The sequence below is a fragment of the Canis aureus genome, chromosome 1, assembly GCF_053574225.1.
Source record: "Canis aureus isolate CA01 chromosome 1, VMU_Caureus_v.1.0, whole genome shotgun sequence".
In the NCBI taxonomy this organism is placed as follows: Eukaryota; Metazoa; Chordata; class Mammalia; order Carnivora; family Canidae; genus Canis; species Canis aureus.
In genome coordinates, this window is record NC_135611.1 from 101,287,872 (window position 1) to 101,302,594 (window position 14,723).

The window sequence follows — 14,723 nt, forward strand, 5'->3', positions numbered from 1 at the left end:
AAAACTATACATTTCATTGTGAAGTTTTTAGGAAATCAACTTCTTTATAAATTTCAGGTGGATATCCACTGGGTCACCACTCCTCTGCCCCTGTCCACTTTTCTAGCCCAGACAGGTAACCCTGCTTCACCAGCTGAGGATCCTTTTACACCAACTGACATTCAGTCACTAAGATCTCTCTTAAGTCACATCTGCTAATTTATAGTTGAGTTCGCCTTCTACATTCTCTTATGGAACATGCTAATCCGTGCCCAACAACTATGATTGATCATCACTAGTAAGATATGTTTTCCTCCTATTCATCCCACAGGATTGTCTTTTCACTAGTCCACTAGTTTGCTTACCAAGAATGAGGTGTCTCCCCCATACTTAAGTACAAACTGTTCACTTTATTTTATTTACTGAAATATGTTTGAAGCATAGTTAGTTTATAAAGCATTTAATTTACTTAATCCTAAATGGCACGATCATCTTTGGAAAACAAGTAGAAAAAATATAAAATATTATGTATTTGGGATTCTAAATGATTTTCAAAAAATTTTAAATTAGCAGGTGTTTTGTATCTGTCATAAAATGATTGGTCAGGTTGGCCACAAGAGGTGATGCAAGAGAGGCCCAGAAAAACAAAGTTTATATACTCACAGGTCCTATAGAGACACAGTCAGTGCACACTATCAGGAGGTCATTGGTGGAAGAGCCGAGGGGCCTGACTCAACCAAGCAGGCAGGGAAGGTGAGGAAGGTGGGGTGGGAAGAGAGGGGGACCTATGGACAAGCACCTTCATTGAGGGTCAGGATGGAGTTCACAGTAAACAGTGAAAGGGGATTCCATTGGCACATCTGAATGTCCCTAGGTCATGGTCAGGAAAGGCAAGAGGAGCAACTTGTGGCAGGGGCCAGCCTTCACACTGATGCACCTGGTCACCTGGCTCAGGTGTTCACACATTGTGGGGATGTTGTAGCAGTAGGAAAATATCCAGTTTTCCAATTCGTAATAAAGGAGACCAATAAAACTCCAAATTGTCAATCTTTTTTTTTCTTCTTGAAGGCGGGAGTAAAGGGGTAAGAAAGGCAGAGTGAGAATCTTAAGCAGGCTCCAAGACCAGCACAGAGCCGATGGGTTGATTTCAGGACCCAGAGATCATGACCTGAGCCGAAATCAAGAGTCAGATGCTTAACTGACTGAGTCACCCAAGTCCTCTCATAAATCCTCTTTGATATGAAAGAAAAATGATGCAATTTTTCTATCAAACAGACCTTAAAATGAGACTTCAGCAAGAGTATGCATGTATTTGAAAAATTTTATGTCATTTTCTGTGTAATTTGGCTTTTTCTAATATTTATGAGAAAAACACATTTTTTAACGTATACTTTCTTTTCTAAGAGTTGCCTGTTCATTTACATTGCCAAAGCAGCAGTATGATTACTATAATCACCTCTGTTCTACATATTTAAATGTTTTCTTTGAATTTTATTTTTCTATTGTTTTAGGGATCTTTCAGTAAAAGATAGCATAAACATGAAAAATTTTTAAAAGATTTATTTATTTATTTATTTATTTATTTATTTATTTATTTGACAGAGAGAGAGTGAGAGAGAGCTAGCACACAAGCAGGGGGAGTGGGAACAGGGAAAGTCGACTCCCTGTTGAGCTGGGAGCCCAATGTGGGACTTGATCCTAGGACCCTGGGATCATGACCTAAGCTGAAGGCAGATGCTTACCTGACTGAGCCACCCAGGCACCCAGTGAAAAAATTTTAAATCATTATTAAATACAAATGTGCTAGGAATGTTTTAAGTCCTCGGTTTTAATAAAACTTAGTAATACTCTGCTCAGCCAAAATTATGAAAATATACTACCATGTTCATAGCTAAGAGATTAGACATTCCTTATGTTTAGATTTAGTATTTATTTTCTTAATTTTTTTATTTTTTATTTATTTTTTTTATTTTCTTAATGTTAAAGCTGGAAATATACCTTTGATTTCTTAATTAAATCTCCAAATATTTTACTACCATATATTAAAAAACCCATTTCTCCAAACTAATTCATCATTAATTTTTATCATATATAAGCTTCTATAAATACCTGCAAACATAATTTGCAAGCCCCTTGTTCTATTCCATATTTGGCTTTTTTGCCAATAATAACTTGTAGTTATTATACTTTGTACATGGTAAAGTTCTTTATTTAAAAAGATTTTATTTATTTATTCATGAGAGAGAGAGAGGCAGAGACACAGGCAGAGGGAAGAGGGAGAAAGCAGGCTCCATGCAGGGAGCCCAACATGAGACTTGATCCCGGGCCTCCAGGATCACACCCTGGGCTGAAGGCAGCGCTAAACCGCTGAGCCACCCAGGCTGCCCAGTAAAGTTCTTTTCATTAAACTTTTTAAAGTTTGCATACTTCTGTGTTTTGTGTCTTCACAATTTGAAAATGTCTTCATACTTCATCATCGAATACTGAAACATCAGTGCATCTGGAAGAAGGAATTGTTCTTACGAGGAAGTCTCTTCTAAAATATTGTTGAATTTATTTTTTATTAATTTTGTACCTCAGAATCTTTTCCCATGATGAAAATGTTTTTATCTATCCACAAGTCTTATTCAAAACAGACCAGTTTTTTGTGCCTATACAGAAATTTCTTTTTTTAAAAAATTTTAATTATTTATGAGAGACACACAGAGAGAGGCAGAGACATAGGCAGAGGGAGAAGCAGGCTCTCTGATGCTCAGCATTCTGACAGTTTCCTCTATTCCCTTGCTTGACAAGAAGTTTTGGGATATCTTGGGAAGTTCCTGCCCTAGAATCTGGAACAGGCCCTTTTGTTTTCTTCCCAAGCCACTCTGCTTCTTATACTGAAAAACTGTATGAAGGTGGGTGCTAGAATTAGGCATTGTTATGGCATTGCCCATCACTTCTAGATTTTTTCAATGAAAAGAAAAATGAAATACATAAAAGTTAAAATCAATACTATATGACTTGATATTGTTTCTATCCAATGCAGGCTTTAGACTTTACTCAAATCCTTTGGTGTCCTGTCTGCATTTGTTTTGTCTTACATGGAACAACTTGTTTCTTATCTATACTAATGTATTTGTTCCACGAATACTATACCAATACATTGTAGTAAAATATTAGGATTTTGGCAGATAGTTTTGCCTTCAGATATTCCCCTTAGGGATATACACCCAAAATTCTATATTTTTGTATTTTTGATTCACTTGAAATGTATTTCCCTATATGTATTTTCTTTACATATAGGGACCATCACCTGGATAGTCAATCAAAAATTTTAAGTTTTAAAAAAATATTTATTTTTTGACATGACAGACACAGAAAGAGAGAGGCAGAGACATAGGCAGAGGGAGAAGCAGGCTCCATGCAGGGAGCCCCATGCGGGACTCAATCCGGACACTCAAAGATCACACCCTGAGCCAAAGGCAGGTGCCAACCACTGAGCCACCCAGGCATCTCAAATAGTTTAGCCCACTGAGCAGAGAGCCCAATGTGGGACTCGATATCAGGACCCTGAGATCATGACCCGAGCAGAGGGCACCCACTTGACTGAGCCATCCAGGTGCCCCAGAACTTCATTTCTTTTTATGGTTGAATAATATTCCATTGCATGAATATATAACTTATTTATTTATTTATTTATTTATTTATTTATTTGAGAGTGACCACTTGAGTTAGAGAGGGGGCCAGAGGGAGAGAGAATCCTAGTAGGTTCTATCTCATGACCTGAGCCAAAATCAAGAGTCAGACGCTTAACTGACTAAGCCACCCACGCTGCCTTAATGTACCACATTTTAAAAATCCATTCATGTTAAAAGATACTTGGGTTACTTCCACCTTTTGCTATATTGTGAATAATAGTAATCCACCAGGAAGTAGCCTTTAATTTTTCCAGATTTAAGAACAGACACAGTCAGGTTGTAGGATAGGGAAGTAGTGAGGATAATCACCATTTTATTAATTAGATTTTATATAATAAGTTTTTTTTATATATAATAAGTTTCAATCATTGGAGGCCCTATTTTAACTTACATTGGGTGATATTAATACCTGGGGCAGTGCTGGGGGGCTGTGGGATCCCATTACGCCAATCTGTGTCAAAGACTTATACTAATTTTAAATGCAGTATTCATCATGTTAGAGTGTGCCCAATATGGGATATTTTGGGGTGTTATGACATTGGGAAATTTAGGCAAGGCTACAATTCAAGTGAGGCAGATCTATTTTTCTGTTTTATATCTGGTTACTTTCCTAAGTATAGGAGCACAGTGTGTTAAAGTGGTGAGATTCCCCAGATATGATTTGAGCCTCAGTAATGGTTATGTTTCTGAGGTTTGGGCTTTGGTGCCTTTTAGTAAATGATGTTTAAACTACTTTATTGAGGAATTATTGACATGTAAAAACCTATACGTGTTTCATGGATACAATTTGATGGGTTAGGGATAAGTATATGCCATAAAACCATTATCATTGTTGAAGCCATAAATATACCCATCACCTAAGTTTCCTCCTATCCCTTTATTATTATCATTATTTGTGTGCGTGTGTTTGTGTGTGTGTAGCAAGAACACTTAACAAATGTTGTGGTCCCATCCATTAGGACCCCTTCCACAATCCTCTCATATCTATGCTTCCTATGGATGTTTTGGCCACCTGACAGATTGTCCTCTCTCCTTACAACCTTCCCACAGCCATTTCTCTCCCTCAGTGGTGTTTATGAGGCCCAGTACCCCTCCCAAATACCCAGGCATGACACCCAGTCACAGCTCCCATCTTCCCCTGCTGGGCATCCAATACCTTTCTCATGATGACAAGGATCCCCTTCCTAATTGTGAGCCACAGCTACCCTCCAGTGCAGACAATGACCACCACGTTCTGCACATCTCCCTACTGAACCCCTCCTCAGAGTTCCAGACCTGTGTGGCCATCTACTAATTGTTCTTCACCCATTTTTCTTTGAAACATCTCTGATTCTTAAGATAGTCAAAACCAGAATTGATAGCCTCAGTGAAAATTATCTTACCACCTACTTTAATATCCTGGTTAATGGAATTTCCATCCTTCTAGCTGCTGAGCTCTAAAACTCCCTTCCTTTCCCTCTCATTAGCAAAAATCTGAAATTCTGGGCAGCTCTAAGTAAAAAACTGATTCAGAATCCAACCAGTTCTCCCACTTCCACAGCCACCACCTTGGTACAACCACCAACACTCACCTGAAGTACTGCAGTTGTTGCCTGTTCCTTGTTCTTCCCATAACCTCCTGAGGCCAAAAGTATATGCTCTGCTCTCCAGGCTGCAGCCACGGGGAGCTTGATGAGAGCTGTATCAGATCAGTTCCCTCTGTTCCAAATCTCCTGTTTCCCATCACCTCCAGAAGAGATGCCCAACTTTTCATGGAGCCATTCCATGCCTGACTCCTTCCCACCTGTTCTCAGTTCTCCTCCTTTCTCTCTATAATGATAAGAAAGGGAAACTGCAGTTCTCTGAACAAACTCATAGTCATCTCCTAGACTGAACATATTCTGATACTTATGTTTGGAACAATCTTTTATACCTCATTGTATTGGTTGCCAGCAACAGGAACTTCTGGATTTATGACCCTGGGCTTGGATTTCTTCAATGTCTCTGGGCCCAAGAAGAGTGGAAGAGGGCAGGCCAAGAGTCCCAGGACACAATCCCAGAGACAAAGGGTGGGATCAGGACCATTGAGGGCCTGGAATATCCTTCATTCACTGTAGTGTGCGGGAGAAGGCCCGGCGATGGTCCCCTCGTGGAAGTTCGAGCCCACAAGGGCACCCTCAGCGGAGTGAGGGGTCGCAGCCAAAGTAGGAGGTCTCCCAGGGGAAGCGCTCTCTGCGAAACGCGCTGACCAGTCTCGGAGCCGCTTTTCACGGGCTCGGGACCTGACCCGATCGGGGCCAGCGGGTTTGTGTGCTCCTCCCGGGGTCGCCCGAAAAGATCAAGATTTGGCCTCGGGGGCGACAGGTGCAGACTCAGCCCCCCGAGGGCCGCGCGGACGCGTCGCTGGCAGCTCGATCTGGGGCACCGGGACCGGCAGTGGAGACGCCTGGAGTCCGGGAGGTGGGGGGGGCCTGCCGGCAGGTGCCCAACACTTGGGAACCCCCGAGCGCTCCCGCAGCTCCGGGCTCTCGGACCCCCGGGCACTCGGGGCAGCTCGCGGCCCGCACCTGACTCGGGACCGGGCGGGCGCCCCCTGGAGGCCGCGTGTGAAAATGGGATTAGCGCCCTTGGGGAGAAGAGGCCTGGGAGGGAGACTCTGAGGCCCCCCACAGGAGGTCCCCACGCCCTCTAGGTGTGTTCCCTGGCTCCCGCGCTTCCCGGACCTCCACCTGAGCTTCCGTGGGGTCTGAAGGTCCACCCTCACTGTGCCCAGTTCACGTTGTACCCTGTCTGATGCGACCTCAGATCACACCTGGCCCGCTGACTTGAAGCATGTCTGTCCGTAGAGGGAAAGATTTAAATGAGAATGTGAGCAGTGAGAGCCCCACGCAGATCCTACCCGTGGGCCCCTGGTGCATCCAAGACCCGCCTGCCTCAAAGATAAACTCAAAATGGATGAAACATCTAAATGTGAGACAAGATTCCATCAAAATCCTAGAGGAGAACACAGGCAACACCCTTTTTGAACTTGGCCACAGCAACTTCTTGCAAGATTCATCCATGAAGGCAAGAGAAACAAAAGCAAAAATTAACTGTTGGGACTTCATCAATATAAAATGCTTCTGCACAGCAAAAGAAACAGTCAACAAAACTTAAATACAACCTACAGAATGGGAGAAGATATTTGCAAATGACGTATCAAATAAAGGGCTAGTATCCAAGATCTATAAAGAACTTATTAAAGAAAACTTATTAAGTTATTAAAGAACTTATTAAGTTATTAAACTTATTAAGTTATTAAAGAACTTATTAAAGAACTTATTAAACTCATTTCAATCGTGAAATGGGCAAAAGACATGAACAGAAATCTCACAGAGGAAGACATAGACATGGCCAACAAGCACATGAGAGAATGCTCCGTATCACTTGCTATCAGGGAAATACAAATCAAAACCACAATGAGATACCACCTCACACCAGTGAGAATGGGGAAAATTAACAAGACAGGAAACCACAAATGTTGGAGAGGATGTGGAGAAAGGGGAACCCTCCTGCACTGTTGGTGGGAATGTGAACTGGTGTGGCCACTCTGGAAAACTGTGTGGAGGTTCCTCAAAGAGTTAAAAATAGATCTGCCCTACGACCCAGAAATTGCACTGCTGGGGATTTACCCCAAAGATACAGATGCAGTGAAAGAACGAGACACCTGCACCTCGATGTTTATAGCAGCAATGTCCACAATAGCTAAACTGTGGAAAGAGCCTCGGTGTCCATCGAAAGATGAATGGATAAAGAAGATGTGGTTTATGTATACAATGGAATATTACTCAGCCATTAGAAACAACAAATACCCACCATTTGCTTCGATGTGGATGGAACTGGAGGGTATTATGTTGAGTGAAATAAGTCAATCGGAGAAGGACAAACATTATATAGTCTCAGTCATTTGGGGAATATAAAAAATAGTGACAGGGAATAAAGGGGAAAGGAGAAAAAAATGAGTGGGAAATATCAGAAAGGGAGACAGAACATGAGAGACTCCTAACTCTGGGAAACGAACTAGGGGTGGGGGAAGGGGAGGTGGGCAGTGGCAGGGTGGGGGTGACTGGGTGACGGGCACTGAGGTGGGCACTTGATGGGATGAGCACTGGGTGTTATTCTATATGTTGGCAAATTGAACACCAATAAAAAATAAATTTACCAAAAAAAGAATATTAATTATTGAAAATCTATGAACAAGGACTTTTTTTTCCCATTTATTTGTATCTTTAATTTCTTTCATCAGTGTTTTTATAGTTCTCAGTGTATAGATCTTTCACCTCCTTGGTTAAATTTATTCTTAAGTGTTTTATTCCTTTTGAATCTATTATAAAAGAGATTGTTTATAATTTCTTTTTTCACAGTTCATTGTTAATAAGTAAAAATCCAGTTTTTTTAATGTTGGTTTTGTATCCTGCAACTTTATTGAATTCATTTATTCTAACAGGTTTTAAGTGTAGTCTTTGGGTTTTTTGTACATAAGATTATGTCATCCACAAATAGAGACAATTTTATTTCTTCTTTTCTCATTTGCATGCTTTTTATTTCTTTTTCTTGTCCAATTACTCTGGCTAAGACTTCCAGTACTATGTTGAATAGAAGTGTTGAGAGAGGTCACCTTGTCTCGTTCCTAATCTTAGCCAAAAATTTTCAACTTTTCACCATTGAATATGATGTTGGCTATGGGCTTATCATACATATATGACCTTTATCATGTTGAGGTATCATGTTCCTTCTATACCTAATTTGTTGAGAGTTTTTGTTATGAAAAGATGTTGAATTTTGTCACATGCTTTTCTATCTATTGAGGTGATGATATGATTTTTATCCTTCATTTTGTTAATGTGGTATATCACTTTATTGATTTGTGTTTGTTGAACCATCTTTGCATCCTAGAGAGAAATTCCAGTTGGACATAGTGTATGATCCATTTAATGTGCTATTGAATTTAGTTTACTAGTATTTTTTTGAGGATTTTTTGCATCTAGGTTCATCAGGGATATTGACCTGTAATTTTCTTGTTTTGTAGTATCCTTATATGGCTTTGGTCTGAGGGTAATGCTGGCCTTGTAAATGAATTTGGATGTATTCCCTCCTCTTCAGTTTTTTGGAAGAGTTTGGGGAGGAATGACATTAAGTGTTTCTTAAAATTCATCATTGAAGCCATCAAATCTTGTACTTTTCTTTTTGGGGAAGGTTTTTGTTTGTTTGTTTTAAGGGAAAGTTTTTGATTACTGACTCAATGTCCTTACTCATCATTGGTTTGTTCAGGTTTCCTATTTCGTTATGGTTAAGTCTCAGTAGGTTGTATGTTTCTAGGAATATATCCCTTTTTTTGTAGGTTATTCAATTTATTGATGTACAGTTAATAGTAGTTTCTTATGATCCTTATATTTCTGTGGTATGAATTACAATATCCCCTCTTTAATTTCTAGTTTCATTTATTTGAGTCTTTTCTTTTTTCCTTAGTCTATTTAAAGGTCTGTCAATTTTATCTTTTTCAAAAAACAAAACCAAAAATAATTCTTAGCTTTGATCTTTTCTATTGTTCTTCTAGTCTTTTCTTTAAAAAAAAAAAAAGATTTATTTATTCATGAAAGACACAGACTGAGAGAGAGGCAGAGACACAGACAGAAAGAGAAGCAGGCTCCCTGCAGGGAGCCCAACACAGGACTTGATCCTAGATCCTGGGATCATGACCCCGAAGGCAGGCACCCAACCATTGAGCCACCCAGGCATCCCCTAGGATTATTTTCTTTATTTCCCTTTGACCTTTATTATTTCCATCCTCCTGCTAATGTTAGGCTTAGTTCTTTTCTAATTCCTTGAGTTGTAAAAGCAGAATGTTTACTTAACATCCATTATCTTTTCTTAATATAGATAAGTATCTGCTATAGCCTTCCCTCTTAGAACTGCTATTGCTGGATCCCATAAATTTTGGCATATTGTTTATTTTCATATATCTCAAGATATTTTTTTAATTTCCCTTTTGATTTCATCTTTGATTCATTGGTTGTTCAAGAATATGTTCTTTATTTCCACATATGTGTGAATTTTCCAATTATCTTCCTGTTATTTCTACTTTTCATTGCATTTGGTCAGAAAAGATACTTATATGATTTCAGTTTTCTTAAATTTGTAAAAATTTGTTTTGTAGCCTACCATATGCTCTATCCTAGATACTTTCCCCTGCACCCTTGAGTAGAATATGTATTCTGTTGCTGTTCAGTGGAATGTTCTGTATATATTAGCTCCATTTGGTCCATAGTGTTGTTCAGGTCCATTGTCTCCTCTACCATCATGGTTTTATAAGATGCGAAATCATCCTATGCAGAAAGCTTTAAAAACACTGTAATGAATACTCTCCCACTGTAGTCAGCATGATTCATCAGTATTTCTCTTTTTTTTAGTTTGTTGGCATGGAGTGGAGAATGAAGAGGCATAATTTGGCAGTGTTTCTTTAGAAGTTTTGTCACAGATCAGGACTCCAAAGATAGGTCTATCCACCCAGAAGACTCACCCCTGTGAGAAATGTGTCCCTATTCTGAAAGACATTTTGTACCTGACTGTTCTACCTGGGTAGAAACTATACTTGGATGGAGCATGTGCAAACCTATACCAGCTTCAGAAGCATTATACTGCAGAGAAAAGGGATGTGGAAAGGGCCTTATTTGTAAAGACTTGCATTTACCATGTCCCTTCACCTGTAGGAAGGTTGGAAAGGAGTTTCCAGCCACATTGGGCTTTCTTCAGCACCACAAAATCACCAAGTGTGGGGAGGCCTTTCATGGTGGAAAAAGTCATTACACATCACATGAATCCACTGGGAAAGTCTCCAGCCACAGAGTCTTGTTTACCACTGAAGAGTATCCACTAGAAAAAGGGTTTATGAGTCCAGCAAATATGGGAAAGCTTTTTACTGCAAGTATTCACTTGTTCAGCTCCAGAGAGACCACACTGGAGAAAAGCCTTATACGTGTGGTGAATGTGGGAAATCCTTTAGTCAATGTTCCAACCTTATTGAATACTGCAGAATCCATAGTGGAGAAAAGCCTTATGAGTGTGAGGAATGGGAAAGCCTTTGGGTGCAGATCCAATCTTGTAAGGCACCAGAGAACTCATAGTGGAGAAAATTACAAGTGCAGTGAATGTGGGAAATTCTTCAAAGCTTCATCCTTGTTCAACACTGGAGAATTCACACCACAGTAAGACCTTATGTGTGTTCCCAGTGTGGAAAATCCTTTAGCCAAAGAGTTACTCTCATTAGACATCAGGGTGTTCACACCAGTAAAAGGCTTTACACGTGTGGGGAATGTGGGAAAGCCTTTAGATCCAAATCCAAACTTGATCGGCACAACAGAAGTCACACCGGAGAAAGGCCTTATGAATGTGCTGAATGTGGTAAGTCTTTTAGACAAAGCTACAGCCTTGTTGAACACCAGCGAATTCACAGCAGAGCAAAGCCTTTTGAGTGTGGCCAGTGTGGGAAATGCTTTAGCAGAAGAGCTATTTTCACTAAACATCAGCAAATTCACGCTGAAGAAAGGCCTTAGAAGTGCAGTGAATGTGGGAGATCCTTTAGTCAAAGCACCAGCCTTATTCAGCACTGCAGCATTCACACAGGAGCAAGACTTTATGAGTATGGTCATTGTGGAAAATCATTTAGGCAAAAACCTATTCTCATTCAACATCAGGTAGTTCACACTGGCGAAAGGCCTTATGAGTGCAGCAAATGTGGCAAATCCTTTAGCCAATGCTCCAGCCTCAATCTCCACTGAAAATTTCACATCATGGAAAAGGCCCATGAATGCAGGAAATATGGGAAATCGGTCACTACAACATCTGATGTTTAGCACCAGAAAGTCCATACTTGAAGATAGGCTTAGATTTGAAGGAAACATGCCATCCCCTGTTCACTCTAATGGCACTAAATAGTTTGTATGAGGGAGCCATGTACTTAAAGTTAAACCTCATACTTGCAAGCATCCAGAGGGTGAAATTCCCCCATGAGTTTATAGGCATGTGTGAGGCTTACAGGAGCTGCACTACACATTCCAAACTACCCAGGGCTCTTACCAGAGTTAGATCACTGACAGTTTCTCTAATAGAAGCCATCCTACTTCTCTTACCTTGTACAGTGTTTCATCAGTCACTGCAGTGTGCCTAAAGCAAGGCAGATGTCTGTGCTCTCTCCCATTCCCTAGAGGAAATCTTGAGTAGTCTTTGCCCTTATAGTAATTTCCCTTTTCTGATTAAGTATGAATATGACCCAGTTTGGGTCAAGAGTGGGCTCTGCTGGCAGCTTACAGGGAAGGCTTACCTTCTTCATGGAAATTTTTGTTTTCAGACAACACTTGTAGTTGATTTTTCCAGCCTTCAGGTCACCAATGGTCTGCCTCATTGCTCTGGTTTGTGCAGCAATAAAGTTCTTAGTGTTTAATCTATCTTTAATCATGGGGGTTGTATTCACTGTTTTGGGTGAATGGAAAACAGAAATGTGCTTGTGTGGGGGCCCCAACTTTGTGCAGCTCAGTGAGGACAATGCAGTGACAGAGAGAAGTTCTCATTCCTGTTTTGGTCTAATTTGTATGGCTGCACAAGACCTAGGAAACAATGCAGTGCTTCATGGTCCTCATTTGTGGCCTAGATGCCTCCTCCATCTATTGTGAGACCATAGGACACCCTAAGGAAGGGCCCCTTGCTTTGGAAAGTTCTGGTGCCTTTAGGAATGGCATGAATTTATTCTCTTGCTCCTAGAGGCTGTCATGTGATGCACAGCACTGTTGAGGGGAATATTTTCAACAGGTTCTACAAAGGAGCCGAGTGTCCTGATATTTATAATTCTGAAGGCCTTTTATCACTCCTCAGACTACAGTAACTGGTTTCAACCATAGGTGGTACTGATATCCTGGATGTGATTAATAGGCAAACTAGATGCTATATCCCTCTTCTAAAAGTGCATCCATAAATCTCCCAGTGACTATTGTTATGAGGAATTACAGGACTCCCAGTGCTGTGTATCTTCTCTAGCCGAAGTCATTGTCAGAGCAAATAATCTAGAGGTATTTGTGAATTCTCATTGTCCTCCTGGGCTGTTGACCTCAGTGGCCATCCACTGCTCTAAAGGCAGAGAAACGAAGACAGAAAATGGAGATCCTGTTGTCCCAGGATGTGACTCTTGTGGTCTAGTCAGTGTTTCATTTGTCCCAGATTGGAACAGCCTCCATTGCTCACCAGTATTTCCTGCACTGATTCAGGGCTGCTCTTTCTCAGGAATAAGGAAAAATAGAGTGGAGTCAGTACTGGGTGGTTAAACCTGCTGGTTTACAAAAAGTAGGTGATTCAGATTTTTTATTCTGAACTATTTTTTAGAAACTTTTTTGAGGTACAATTGACATGCAGTAATCTGCACATATTTAAGGTGTACAATTGAAAATTTTTGTCATACATTTAAACCCATACAAACCATCATAATCATGATAATGAAGAACCATGATGTACCTCATGCTTTTATAATTTCTCTTTGTCCTTACCAGACCTTACAGGGATTCAGGGATTTACTTTCTTTAGCAATATGTTGGTTTATAAACATTGGGATGCAAGTATCTCGGTTTTTCACTGCATCTGTATTTTGGGGGTAAATCCCCAGCAGTGCAATTGCTTTATTTTTAACTCTTTGAGGAACCTCCACACTGTTCTCCAGAGTGGCTATACCAGTTCACATTCCCATCAACAGTGCGAGAGGACTCCCCTTTCTCCACATCTTCTCCAACATTTGTTGTTTCCTGTCTTGTTGATATTCACCATTCTCACTGGTGTGAGGTGGTATCTCATTGTGGTTTTGATTTGTATTTCTCTGATGGCAAGTGATACGGAGCATTTTCTCATGTGCTCGTTGGCCATGTCTATTTCTTCTTTGGTGAAACTTCTGTATGTCTTTTGCCCATTTCATGATTGGATTGTTTGTTTCTTTGCTGTTGGTTTAATAAGTTCTTTATAGATCTTGGGTACTAGCCCTTTATCTGATACGTCATTTGCAAATGTCTTCTCCCATTCTGTAGGTTGTCTTTTAGTTTTGTTGACTGTTTCTTTGCTGTGCAGAAGCATTTTATATTGATGAAGTTCCAACAGTTCATTTTTGCTTTTGTTTCCCTTGCCTTCATGGATGAATCTTGCAAGAAGTTGCTGTGGCCAAGTTCAAAAAGGGTGTTGCCTGTGTTCTCCTTTAGGATTTTGATGGAATCTTGTCTCACATTTAGATGTTTCATCCATTTTGAGTTTATCTTTGTGTATGGTGTAAGAGAATGGACTAGTTTCATTCTTCTGCACATGGCTGTCCAATTTTCCCAGCACCATTTATTGTCCTCATTGTCCTCCTGGGCTGTTCACCTTAGTGGCCATCCACTGCTCTAAAGGCAGAGAAACGAAGACAGAGAATGGAGATCCTGTTGTCTCAGGATGTGACTGTCTTTTTTCCAGTGGATAGTCTTTCCTGCTTTGTTGAATATTAGTTGACCATAAAGTTGAGGGTCCACTTCTGGATTCTCTATTCTGTTCCATTCATGTGTCTGTTTTTGTGCCAGTACCACACTGTCTTGATGATCACAGTTTTGTAGTACAACCTGAAATCTGGCATTGTGATGCCCCCAGCTATGGTTTTCTTTTTCAATATTCCCCTGGCTATTCGGGGTCTTTTCTGATTCCACACAAATCTTAAGATGATTTGTTCCAACTCTCTGAAGAAATCCATGGTATTTTGATAGGAATTGCATTGAATGTGTAAATTGCCTTGGGTAGCATTGACATTTTCACAATATTAATTCTTCCAATCCATGAGCATGGACTATTTTTCCATCTCTTTGTGTCTTCCTCAATTTCTTTCAGAAGTGTTCTGTAGTTTTTAGGATATAGATCCTTTACCTCTTTGGTTAGGTTTATTCCTAGGCATCTTATGCTTTTGGGCAATTATAAATGAGATTGATTCCTTAATTTCTCTTTCTTCATTCTCATTGTTAGTGTATAGAAATGCCACTGATTTCTGGGCAT

General features: G+C 40.2%; 1 protein-coding gene and 2 pseudogenes across 1 annotated transcript in view; 2 read left to right on the top strand and 1 right to left on the bottom strand.

Moving 5' to 3' along the window:
* Positions 1 to 14,723, bottom strand: part of LOC144322589 (zinc finger and SCAN domain-containing protein 4-like) — a 35,082-nt gene that overhangs the window by 11,383 nt on the left and 8,976 nt on the right. The gene's annotated exons all lie outside the window — the stretch shown is intronic.
* Positions 5,777 to 10,801, top strand: LOC144294014 (zinc finger protein 416-like; annotated as a pseudogene).
* LOC144322596 (uncharacterized) lies at positions 10,358 to 11,962 on the top strand (annotated as a pseudogene).